The sequence below is a fragment of the Sciurus carolinensis genome, chromosome X, assembly GCF_902686445.1.
Source record: "Sciurus carolinensis chromosome X, mSciCar1.2, whole genome shotgun sequence".
Classification (NCBI taxonomy): Eukaryota; Metazoa; Chordata; class Mammalia; order Rodentia; family Sciuridae; genus Sciurus; species Sciurus carolinensis.
The window spans coordinates 131,605,681-131,618,902 of NC_062232.1; positions in this window are offsets into that span (position 1 = coordinate 131,605,681).

Here is a 13,222-nt window from a genome sequence, read left to right on the forward strand (position 1 = left end):
ACTCATTCTGTCATCCCATCTATCTTGACATTTACTTTAACACAATATTTTCATATAGTTGTTTATTATCTTGCTCTTCTGTTATTATGTTTATGATGATTTTTTAAAAATTATTGATGTTACCTATTTTGATATTTATGTGATCAGCAACCTAGTTTTTCTTTTTAAATACTTATGCTGCTTACTTCTTATTGACCAATGACCCCTTATTCTATCTACTTACTTCAGAATATCCAAAGTCCAGAACCTTGTCAGATATGAACACCTAGACAATCAGATGGGAGTAGAAATGAGGCTCACTGTACATATCTCTACCTTCAGAAATGCAAATAATCATTCTTTACTCAGTGAGACATCTCCTCAAGTCTGTGCTTGATCCTCAACCCTCCAAGAAAGAACACTTAGGAGAAGGTACACCTAATACTGTATTTTACTACCTTTGCAGTTTTGAAGAGGGGGATTAAATTACTAAAGTAGGTATTAGCGATACTTGTTAACCCCCACTTGTTTTCCTCACCTCACCTTTGCAGATCTTTTGTGCTTCCTTGAATTTACTCCTAAGAATACCTGTACCAAATGTCTTATTTATTTTAAATGCCACTATGAAATCTTAATTAAAACGTGCCATTTTAAACCAAGTCAGACAATACACTCCTAAATCTACAAAAATAGATTATAGAACATTTTCCCTCCAAAACTAAACTCAATACTATAAACTTCATATTTTTCCAAGCTTCCTATTCTAATACCCCAATATAGGAATTGAGAAGCTTTTCAATTACAGTGAAGTAAAATTGCTATTTACAACTTTTAGGAAATATAGATCTTTTTAAATAAGAGGAAACATGATTTTTTTCTGACCTCATTGATGACAGCTTTGGATATGCAGACACGGAGAAGAGTTTGAGAGTACAAGCTGGGGAATCTTTAAAAAAAGATGTCCCACCCCCCCCACCCCCCCCCGTGAACAAATAAACTGTACTAAGGGGAGAGGGATCACGTAAAAATCTCAAATCTCGTGTTTGGAGAGTTTCCAGAAGAAGAGTAGTACGGGAAAGGAAAGTAGTGGATAGTCATTGCAGCTGAATTGTTTGTTCCAGTTCATAATTCCTTTAAAAAAAAAAGACATTGGACTATTCTTCCTATTCATTTGTAGAAACTTTTATGTGTTTTTAGGACAGAAACTCCTCATCTGTCTGATATGTTTCAAATGTCTTTAACATTGTTACTATTTTATCTTACTCATAGTACTTTAAAGAAATTTTGTTTTATGTAATCATATGTATATTTTTATTATATCTGTTTTTTCCTTGATGCTTAGGGAAAAAGGCCTACATCAATAGTCTGACACTTTCCCTAAGGTTTTTTGCTTTCATTTTTATGTTTAACTCTTTTTCTACCTGATGTATATTTTTGATGTATGCTAATTTGAAATGATACACTTCTATTATATACCAAGTATTTATGCATAGTTGCATCTATTTCTTCCATTCTTGGATTCTAGTCCTTCACTGGTAATGAATGTTCTAATTATTACACCTTTATGATGTTTTAATATCTGAAAGGGCAAAAGAATACTCCCTAGTATTCTTTTCAGAATGCTGTTGGCTATTACTGTGCATATATTTTCCATGTGAACTCAAAGATCATTTTATCAGATCTCTCGCCCCAAATAATTCTATTGGGATATCAATAGAAACTGTATTAAACCTAAAATTTAGAGTGCAAAAAATTAAAAACCTTATGATGTTGAAACATTACAACCCAGAAAGCTTATGACATTTCCCCTTCTGGGAACATCAAGGTTGGTTTGTTTATGCAAGCATTCTTTCAAGTCCCTTATTAAGGTTTTAAAAGGTTACATTTTCTAGTATTACACAGATTCTTGTTTATGTTTCTTAAAAAGTTACTCTATCTGAAGTATGTGTGACAAAGAGTTTTCTCCCACTCTGTAGGCTCTCTTCACATTGCTGATAGTTTCCTTTGCTGAGAGGAAGCTTTTTACTTTGGATCTATCACAATTATTGATTCCTACTTTTATTTCTTGTGCTTTGGGAATCCTGTTAAGGAAGTCTGATCCTAAGCCGACATGATGAAGATTTGGACCTACTTTTTCTTCTGTAAGATGCAGGGTCTCTGGTCTAATTCCTAGGTCCTTGATCCATATTGAGTTGAGTTTTGTGCAGGGTGAGAGATAGGGGTTTAATTTCATTCTGTTGCATATGGTTTTCCAGTTTTCCCAGCACCATTTGTTGAAGAGGCTATCTTTTCTCCATTGCATATTTTTGGAACCTTTGTCTAGTATGAGAAAATTGTATTTATTTGGGTTTGTGTCCGTGTCCTCTCTTCTGTACCATTGATCTAGGTACAGTGGCACATGCCTGTAATCCCACTGGCTCTGGAGGCTGAGACAGGAGAATTATGAGGTCAAAGCCAGCCTCAGCAATTTAGTGAAGCACTTAGCAACTTGGCAAGACCCTGTCTCTAAATAAATACAAAATAGAGATGGAGATGTGACTTGGTGATCAAGTGCCCCTGAGTTCAATCTCTGGAACAAACATAATAATAAAAACAATTTATTTGGACAACTAAAAAAAAGAGTTACATTTTCAGCATATATTCTAAATAGTTATTATTTATTTGATGGAGAACTCTAGATTTTAGATTTCATTTATACTATAATATATTACTTTTTATTCTCACATTCCAATAGGATTTTTCAGTTAATTACCTTGGAATTTTCAAATTCCAAGAACACTAAAATGAATTCTAAAAATAAAGTATTATTCAAAGTATTTTACTATAAATAAACTATATTCTATGCTATAAAATACTGCTCTTTCTGGTCAGTATTTGTAAGACTTATTTATTTTTAAGGTTTTATATTATTTATTTGTTTGTTTATGGTACTGAGGATTGAAACCAGAGTCTAGCACTCTTACCACTGAGCTACACCCCAGCTCTTTTTTTAAATTTATTTTTATTGTAAACAAATTTTATTCTCTGTTTGTACATGGAGTAACGGCATACCATTTGTGTGATCATACACCTACATAGGGTAATGGTGTTTGATTCATTCTGTTATTTTTTCCTTCCCCCCACCCCTCCCACCCCTCTTTTCCCTCTATACAGTCCCTCCTTCCTCCATTCTTACCCCCTCGCACCTCCATTATGTGTCATCATCCGCTTATCAGCGAGATCATTCATCCTTTGGTTTTTTGAGATTGGCTTATCTCACTTAGCATGATATTCTCCAATTTCATCCATTTGCCTGCAAATGCCATAATTTTATTCTTCTTTATGGCTGAGTAATGTTCCATTGTATATATATACCACAGTTTCTTTATCCATTCATCAATTGAAAGGCATCTAGGTTGGTTCCACAATCTGGCTATGGTGAATTAAGCAGCTATGAACATTGATGTGTCTTTATCTCTGTAGTATGCTGATTTTAAGTCCTTTGGGTATAGGCCAAGGAGTGGGATAACTGGGTCAAATGGTGGTTCCATTCCAAGTTTTCTAAGGAATCTCCACACTGCTTTCCAGAGTGGCTGCACTAATTTGCAGCCCCATCAGCAATGTATGAGTGTACCTTTTTCCCCACATCCTCGCCAACACCTATTGTTGCTTGTATTCTTGATAATCGCCATTCTAATTGGGGTGAGATGGAATCTTAGGGTAGTTTGGATTTGCATTTCTCTTATTACTAGGGATGTTGAACATTTTTTCATATATCTGACGATTGCTTGTACATCTTCTTCTGTGAAGTGTCTATTCATTTCCTTAGCCCATTTGTTGATTGGGTTATTTGTATTCTTGGTGTAGTTTTTTGAGTTCTTTATAGATTCTGGAGATTATTGTTCTATCTGAAGTATGTGTGGCAAAGATTTTCTCCCACTCTGTAGGCTCTCTCTTCACATTGCTGATAGTTTCCTTTGCTGAGAGAAAGCTTTTTAGTTTGAATCTATCCCAGTTATTGATTCTTGCTTTTATTTCTTGTGCTATGGGAGTCCTGTTAAGGAAGTCTGATCCTAGGCCGGCATTTTGAAGATTTGGACCTACTTTTTCTTCTGTAAGATGCAGGGTCTCTGGTCTGATTTCAAGGTCCTTGATCCATATTCAGTTGAGTTTTGTGCAGGGTGAGAGATAGGGGTTCAGTTTCATTCTGCTGCATATGGATTTCCAATTTTGCCAGCACCATTTGTTGAAGAGGCTATCTTTTCTCCATTGCATATTTTTGGCACCTTTGTCTAGTATGAGAAAATTGTATTTATTTGGGTTTGTGTCCGTGTCCTCTATTCTGTACCATTGATCTACCTGTCTATTTTGATTCCAATACCATGCCATTTTTGTTACTATTGCCCTGTAGTATAGTTGAAGTTCTGGTATTGCGATACCTGCTGCTTCATTCTTCCTGCTAAGGATTGCTTTAGCTATTCTGGGTTTCTTATTCTTCCAGATGAATTTTTCATGATTGCTTGCTCTATTTCTGTAAGGTACGTCATTGAGATTTTAATTAGAATTGCATTGAAACTATATAGCACTTTTGGTTGTATGGCCATTTTGACAATATTAATTCTGCCTATCCAAGAACATGGGAGATCTTTCCATCTTCTAAGGGTTTCTTTAATTTCTTTCTTTAGTGTTCTGTAGTCTCATTGTAGAGGTCTTTCACCTCTTTGATTAGATTGATTTCCAAGTATTTTATTTTTTTCGAGGCTATTGTGAATGGGGTAGTTTTCCTAATTTCTCTTTCTGAAGATTCATTACTTATGTATAAAAATGCATTGGATTTATGAGCATTGATCTTGTAACCTGCTACTTTACTGAATTCACTTATGAGTTCTAAAAGTTTTCTGGTGGAATTTCCCGGTTCCTCTAAATATAGAATCATGTCATCAGCAAATAGGGATAGTTTGAGTTCTTCTTTTCCTATTCGTATCCCTTTAATTTCCTTGGTCTGTCTAATTGCTCTGGCTAAAGTTTCAAGGACAATATTGAATAGAAGTGGTGAAAGAGGGCATCCCTGCCTTGTTCCAGATTTTAGGGGGAATGCTTTCGGTTTTTCACCATTTAGAATGATATTAGCCATGGACTTAGCATAGATGGCCTTTACAATGTTAAGGAATGTTCCCACTATCCCTATTTTTTCTAGTGTTTTGAGCATGAAGGGATGCTGTATTTTATCAAATGCTTTTTCTGCATCTATTGAAATAATCATGTGATTCTTAACTTTAAGTCTGTTGATATGGTGAATGACATTTATTGATTTCCGAATGTTGAACCAACCTTGCATCCCTGGGATAAAACCCACTTGATCATGGTGCACTATCTTTTTAATATATATTTGTATGCGATTTGCTAAAATTTTGTTGAGAATTTTTGCGTTGATGTTCATTAAGGATATTGGTGTGAAATTTTCTTTCCTTGATGTGTCTCTATCTGGTTTAAATATCAGGGTGATATTGACTTCATAGAATGAGTTTGGGAGGGTTCCCTCCTCTTCTATTTCATGGAATAGTTTGAAGAGTATTGGAATGAGCTCTTCTTTAAAGGTTTTGTAGAACTCAGCTGAGAACCCATTTGGTCCCGGACTTTTCTTTGTTGGTAGCTTTTGATGACTTCTATTTCATTGCTTGAAATTGATCTATTTAAATTTTATATGTCCTCCTGGTTCAGTTTAGGTAATTCATATGTCTCTAGAAACCTGTTGATGTCTTCGAAATTTTCTGTTTTGTTTGAGTATAGATTTTCAAAATAGCTTCTAATTATGTTTTGTATTTCACTCGTGTCTGTAGTGATATTTCCTTGTTCATTCCGAATTTTAGTAATTTGAATTTTCTCTCCTTTTTGTTAGTGTGTTTAAGGGTTTATCATTTTTTTTTATTTTTTCAAAGAACCAACTATTTATTTTGTTAATTTTTTCTATTGTTTCTTTTGCTTCAATTTCATTCATTTCAGCTCTGATTTTAACTATTTCCTGTCTTCTACTACTTTTGGTGTTGGTCTGCTCTTCTTTTTCTAGCGCTTTGAGCTGTAGTGTTAAGTTGTTTATTTGTTGATTTCTACTTCTTTTGTTGAATGCGCCCCATGAAATAAATCTTCCTCTAAGTACTGCTTTCATAGTGTCCCAGAGATTTTGATATGATGTGTCTTTGTTCTCGTTTAGTTCTAAGAATTTTTTTTATTTCCCTCCTGATGTCTTCTGTTATCCATTCATCATGTAATAATGTATTATTTAATCTCCAGGTATTGGAGAAGTTTCTGTTTTTTATTCTGTCATTTATTTCTAATTTCAATCCATTATGATCTGATAGAATACAAGGTAGTATCTCTATCTTCTTGTATTTTCTAGCAGTAGCTTTGTGGCATAAAATATGGTCTTTTTAGAGAAGTATCCGTGTGCTGCTGAGAAGAAAGTGTATTCGTTCTTTGTTGGATGGTATATTCTATATATGTCCATTAAGTCTAAATTGTTGATTGTGTTATTGAGATCTATGGTTTCTTTATTTAATTTGTGTTTGGATGATCTATCCAGTGGTGAGAGAGCTGTGTTAAAATCACCTAGTATTATTGTGTTGTGGTCTATTTGATTTCTGGAATTAAGAAGGATTTGTTTGACATACATGGATGAGCCAATGTTCGGGGCATAGATATTTATGATTGTTATGTGTTGCTGATTTATGCTTCCCTTAAGCAGTATGAAATGTCCTTCCTTATCCCTTCTGACTAACTTTGGCTTGAAGTCCACATTATCTGAAATGAAGATGGATACTCCAGCTTTTTTGCTGTGTCCATGTGCATGGTATGTTTTTTCCCATTCTTTCACCTTTAGTCTGTGGATGTCTTTTTCTATGAGATGAGTCTCTTGCAGGCAGCATATTGTTGGATCTTTCTTTTAATCCAATCTCCTAGTCTATGTCTTTTGACTGATGAGTTCAGACCATTAACATTCAGGATTATTATTGAGATATGATTTGTATTCCCAGTTATTTGGCTCATTTTTGTTGTTTGACACAACTTGGTTTCTCCTTTATTTGGCTGTTCCTTTAGGGTAGTTCCTCCCTTTGCTGATTTACATCATTGTTTTTCATCTCTTCCTCATGGAATATTTTGCTGAGAATGTTCTGTAATGCTGGCTTTCTTTTTGTAAATTCTTTTAGCTTTTGTTTATCATGGAATGATTTTATTTCATCATCATATCTGAAGGTAAGTTTTGCTGGGTATAAGATTCTTGGTTGGCATCCATTTTCTTTCAGGGCTTGATAAATGTTGTTCCAGGCCCTTCTAGCTTTTAGGGTCTGGGTTGAGAAATCTGCTGATATCTGTATTGGTTTCCCCCTGAATGTATTTGGTTCTTTTCTCTCGCAGCCTTTAAAATTCTGTCTTTATTTTGTATGTTAGGTATTTTCATAATAATGTGCCTTTGTGTGGGTCTGTTGTAATTTTGTGTGTTTGGAGTCCTATAAGCCTCTTGAACTTGATTTTCCATTTCATTCTTCAGATTTGGGAAATTTTCTGATATTATTTCATTGAATAGATTGTTCATTCCTTTGGTTTGTTTCTCTAAGCCTTCCTCAATCCCAATAATTCTTAAATTTGGCCTTTTCATGATATCCCATAGTTCTTGGAGATTCTGTTCATGATTTCTTACCATCTTCTCTGTTTGGTCAACTTTGTTTTAAAGATTAAATATTTTTTCTTCAATATCTGAGGTTCTGTCTTCCTGGTGTTCTATCCTATTGGTTATGCTTTCTATGGAGTTCTTAATTTGGTTCATTGTTTCCTTCATTTCAAGGATTTCCCCCAGCTCTTTTTTAATCTTTATTTTGAGTTAGGGTTTAACTAAGTAGCCCAGGCTTGCCTTGAACTTATGATCCTCCTGCTTCAGTCTCCTGAGTAGTTGGAATTATAGATATGCACTGACATGCTTGGCTCTACATCTTATTTATTTTTCTTCTTCTATGGCATTGAAAATTACCTGCTGAGTTATGTTATGTTGATAATGGTTATCCTTGTCTTTTTTCTAAGAATGAATATTGGTTTTAGATATATGATCTGTATCTTCTTCAGGAAAAATCCTTTTTACCATAGTTTCCCAAGGTCTAAAAAAATATCTAGTTATGGATGCCCAATTTTGTCACATAATTTTTAGATATCTCTCATGAGGAAATATTTTTAAACCTATAGATGCAATTATTTATATAATAGATTTTGGGGTATTGAATTATTTTTTTATTCCTGGCATAAATTGTGTTTAGTTGTGATGTACTCACTTTGCTACCATTTTTTAAAAAATTTTATCCTAAGGTCTACTCACTTTGCTACCATTTTTTAAAAAATTTTATCCTAAGGTCGTAAGTGATATTATTCTGTCACTTTATGTGTTTTTCTTTGGATTTTGGCATTTATTTCATAAAAAATTAGAATGATCTTCTGGAACTGTTAAAATATTGTGACAATGTTATTCCATGAAGGCTTCTAATAATATACCTGTTAACCTTATTTTCCATCTACTTAATTTCTTCCATGTTTTTGATCTACTTAGACTTTTGGGGGGATACCCCTGTTGAACCCAGGGAGGTTTTAATCACTGAGCCACATCCTCAGTCCTTTTTTACATTTTTTTTTTAGAAACAGGGTCTCCATAAGTTGCTGAGGCTGACTTTGAACTTGTGATCCTTCCTCCTGCCTCAGCCTCCTGAGTCACTGTGATTACAGGCATGTGCCACTGCACCTGGCTTGTACTAGAATTTTAAGATTTCTCCTCTAATCAAGTTAGTACTTTTTTCTAGATAATATTTTTTCAAATTATATTTAAATGTCACCAGTGATATGTTGGGCTTCCACTTTGTTAAATTTTCACAGTGGTTATACCTACTTTCCTTGAATGTTGTGTAATTCTTTGACTCTCTTTGTTCTTGTTCAGACTTTCTAAACACAGCAAATTGATGGCTATACACCATAATCTGCATTCTGGTTGTTTTCTGAGCACATAAACAGATTACATTTTCCAGACCTCCTTGCTGAAGTAGATAGTTTAGAGTAGTCATATGAGTTTTGGCCAATGGTTATGTGACACTTCCAGATCTGACATTTAGGAATTTTCCATGTACACTCCTCGATGTTTGTTTCTCCTTTCAGTTGACAAAAATAGAGATAACCAGCACAACTTTGGGTGCAATTTATTGAAGATTGAAGAGCCCTGAATGACTATGCAGAAACAAACCATCCTTTGCCTACTAAGCACATCTGCCTTATGCTATTATATGAATGCGTAACCACTAATCATATTAAGGTCTATTTGTTTCTAGTTCCCTCAATAATTATTTATTTTTCAACAATAGACTTCAATTTATCAATTTTTCTATTTTGAAATTATATGCAGCTATTTTTCTTAATTTTCTTGTTTATGTTGGTGTTACTGTTGTTGTTTTGCTATTCTCTAACTTATTAATTTCAATATATACTACATTTATTTTCAGTTGTGTTTAGTAATTGAGGTGGATAAAGAATTATAAGTTCTTCAGACAATAATTTTTACTGCAACTTGTGCTTTGAAAAATAATATTTTCATTGTTTGTATCTCTAAATAGTTCGTAGTTACATGTTTTGTAAAGATAAGCATGTTATTTATTATAATTAGCATTTTAAATATTTTATTTTGGGTTAATATGTATAAATTGTACATATTAAGGCAGTTGAAAGTTTGGACTGGGAATAAAGGGTGGCTGGATTTGATTAGTACATACTGTATGCATGTGTTGAAGTATTACACTGAATGCCATTAATATATAGTTGCAATTTTGATTTCATATTTGATCTAGGACTTATTTTCAAGATGTTTTAAAAATTTTCTAAGTAATTGGAGATTTTATGCAGACATTTCTTAATTTCCAGTTTATAACATTGTGATCAATGTATTCAGTTTTCATGATCTCTGTTTTAAGACTGAGTTTTAATTTGTGACTTAGTACATGGTCAATTTTCCATACTGCCTAAAAGAAAAGTATCTTTTTTAGTATGAATGTGGATATTTAACCACATTTATCAGTTGTTATTTCTTTTTCTGTCTAGATAATCTGTCAAAAACTGTCAGGGAAATGTGGAATGACTTAGAAATAGGCAAAAATGACTGGGTATCCATTTAGGAGAATACTGGGCAATGAAATTCCAGTGATCTGATTCTAGAGAGATGTATGACTGTGGCTTTGACATGGCTTTTTACAAACCTGAAAGTTGTAGCAAACTGATGGTAGTATAAAAGATTTTTGTCCATAGAATTGCAAATGAGTATTGTTTAGTGTGTATGCAACAGATTTACACGCTATATAGAAAACATGAATCCAAACAAAATTGCATCTTTTAGCAAACATATATGTATTCCTCATACTTTTAAAAATATTTATTGTTCTTTTTTATTTATGTATGACAATATGATTCATTTTGACGTACTTACAAAAGCACAGAATGTAATTTGTTCTAATTCATTTCCTAGTACTTCACATTCCCCTCCATTTCTCCCTCCCCCTGTTCTCTTCCCTCTACTGTACTGCTATTTCTATTATTTACTTAGTTTTTTTTAAAAAATTAGTGTTTTGTAGATGTACATGATGGTGAGATTCACTGTGGTATATTCATATATGTACATAGGAACGTTAGCTCACTGTCTTTCCCTATCCCATTCCTCCTCCCTTTCATTTCCCCCTTTGTCTACTCCCACTGATATTTCTTCTATTCTTTTTATTTTCTCACCCCCTTATTTTGGATTAGCTTGTGCATATCAAAGAAAACATTGGACCTTTGCCTTTTTGGTACTGATTATTTCACTAAATATGATAGTCTCCAGTTACATTCATTTACCAGCAAATATCATAAAGGCATTCGTCTTCATGGTTGAGTAATACTCCATTGTGTAAATATACCATATTTTCTTTATCCATTCATCAGTTGAAAGGCACCTAGGTTGGCTCCATAGCTTGGCTATTGTGAATTGTGCTGCTATAGTTGCTGCATCACTGTAGTAATGCTGCTTTTAAATCCTTTAGATATATACCAATAAGTGGGATAGCTGGCTCAAATGGTGGTTCCATTCCAAGTTTTTTAAAGGAACCTCCCTTCTGATTTCCAGAATGGTTGCACCAATTTTCAGCCCCACCAACAATGTATGAGCGTACCCTTTTCCCCACATCCTTGCCAACATTTGTTACTTGCATTCTTGAAAATTGCCATTCTGACTGGAGTGAGGTGGAATCTCAGTGTAGTTTTAATTTGAATTACTAGAGATATTAAGCATTTTTTCATTCATTTGTTGACCATTTGCATTTCTTCTTTTGAGAAATGGCTGTTTAGTTCCTTTTCTCATTTCTTGATTGAGTTATTTGTTTTACTGGTGTTAAGTTTTTTGAGTTCTTTCCATATTCTGGATATTAATGCCCTGAGGAGCAAGTGGCAAAGACTTTCTCCAATTCTGTTTGTTCTCTCTTCACACTCTTGATTGTTTCCTGTGTTGTGGAGAAGCTTCAAAATTTGATGCCATCCCATTTATTAATTTTTAATTTTATTTCTTGTGCTTTCAGAGTCTTGTTAAGGAAGTCAATTCCTGAGATGACATGTTGGAATGTTGAGTCTACATTTTCTTCTAGCAGTTGCAGGGTTTGTGGTATAATTCCTAGGCCTTTGATTCACTTGAGTTTTGTTAGGGGTTAAATTTCATTCTACTACATATGGATTTCCAGTTTTCCCAGCACTATTTGTTTAAAAGGCTATCTTTTCTTCAATGTACGTTTTTGGCACCTTTGTCTAATATGAGATAATTGTATTTATGTGGGTTTATTTCTGTGTCTTCTATTCTATTCCATTGGTCTTGATGTCTGTTTTGGTACCAGTACAACGCTGTTTTGTTACTATACCTCTGTAGGATAATTTTAGGTCTGGTATTATGATGATTCCTGCTTTGATTTTCTTGTTAAGGATTACTTTGGGCTATTCTGTGTTTCTTTTTTTCCAAATGAATTTCATTTATGCTTTTTATAGTTCTGTAAAGAAAGTCTTTGAAATTTTGATGGGAATTGCATTGAATCTGTATAGCACTTTTGGTAGTATGTTCATTTGACAATATTAATTCTGCCTATCCAAGAACATGGGAGGTCTTTCCATATTTTAAGGTCTTCTTCAATTTCTTTCTATAGTGTTCTGTAGTTTTCATTGTAGAGGTCCTTTAACTCTTTTGATGGATTCATTCTGAAGTGGTTTTTTTTTGAGATTATTGTGAATGGGATACTTTTCTCAATTTCTTTTCCAGCAGTTTCATCATTGGAGTGTAGGAACACAATTGATTTCTGAGTGTTGATTTTGTGTCCTGCTACTTTTCCAAACTCATTTATGAGTGCTAGAACTCTTCTGGAAGAGTTTTTTGGGGTCTTCTAAATGTAGGATCATGTCATCAGCAAAAGCAGATGATTTGAGCACTCTTTTCCTATCTGTGTTCCTTTAATTTTCTTCTCTTGCCTAATTGCTCTAGCTAGAGTTCAAAGGACTGTGAGGAATAGGAGTGGTGAAAATGGGCATCCTTGTCTTGTTCCTGTTTTTAGAAAAAATGCTTTCAATTTTTCTCCACTCAGAATAAAGTTGGCCTTGTTTGTCATATATAAACTTTACAATGTTGAGGTATGTTCCTTCTATCCCTAGTTGTTCTTGTGTTTTAAACATGAATGGGTGCTGTACTTGTCAAATGCTTTTTCTGCATCTATTAAGATAATCATGTGATTCTTGTCTTTATGTGGTGAATTGTGTTCATTGATTTAAATATGTTAAACCAGCCTTGCATCCCTCAAATAAACTCACTTGATCATGGTGCACTATCCTTTTAAAATATATATATATATTTTAAAAATATATATTTAGTTATAGATGGACACAATACCTTTATTTTATTTATTTATTATGTACTGTTAAGGATTGAATCCTGTTCCTCACATGTTAGGCAAGTGCTCTACCACTGAGGCACAACCACAGTCCTACACTATCTTTTAATGTGTTTTTATATACAGTTTTCCAATATTTTATTAAGAAATTTTGTATTTGTGTTCATCAAGCATATTGGTCTGTAGTTTTCTTTCTTTGATGTGTCTTTGGTTTTGGTATCAGGGTGATTCTGGCTTCATACAATGAGTTTGGAAGAGTTCCCTCCTTTTCTATTTCATGGAATAATTTGAGGAGG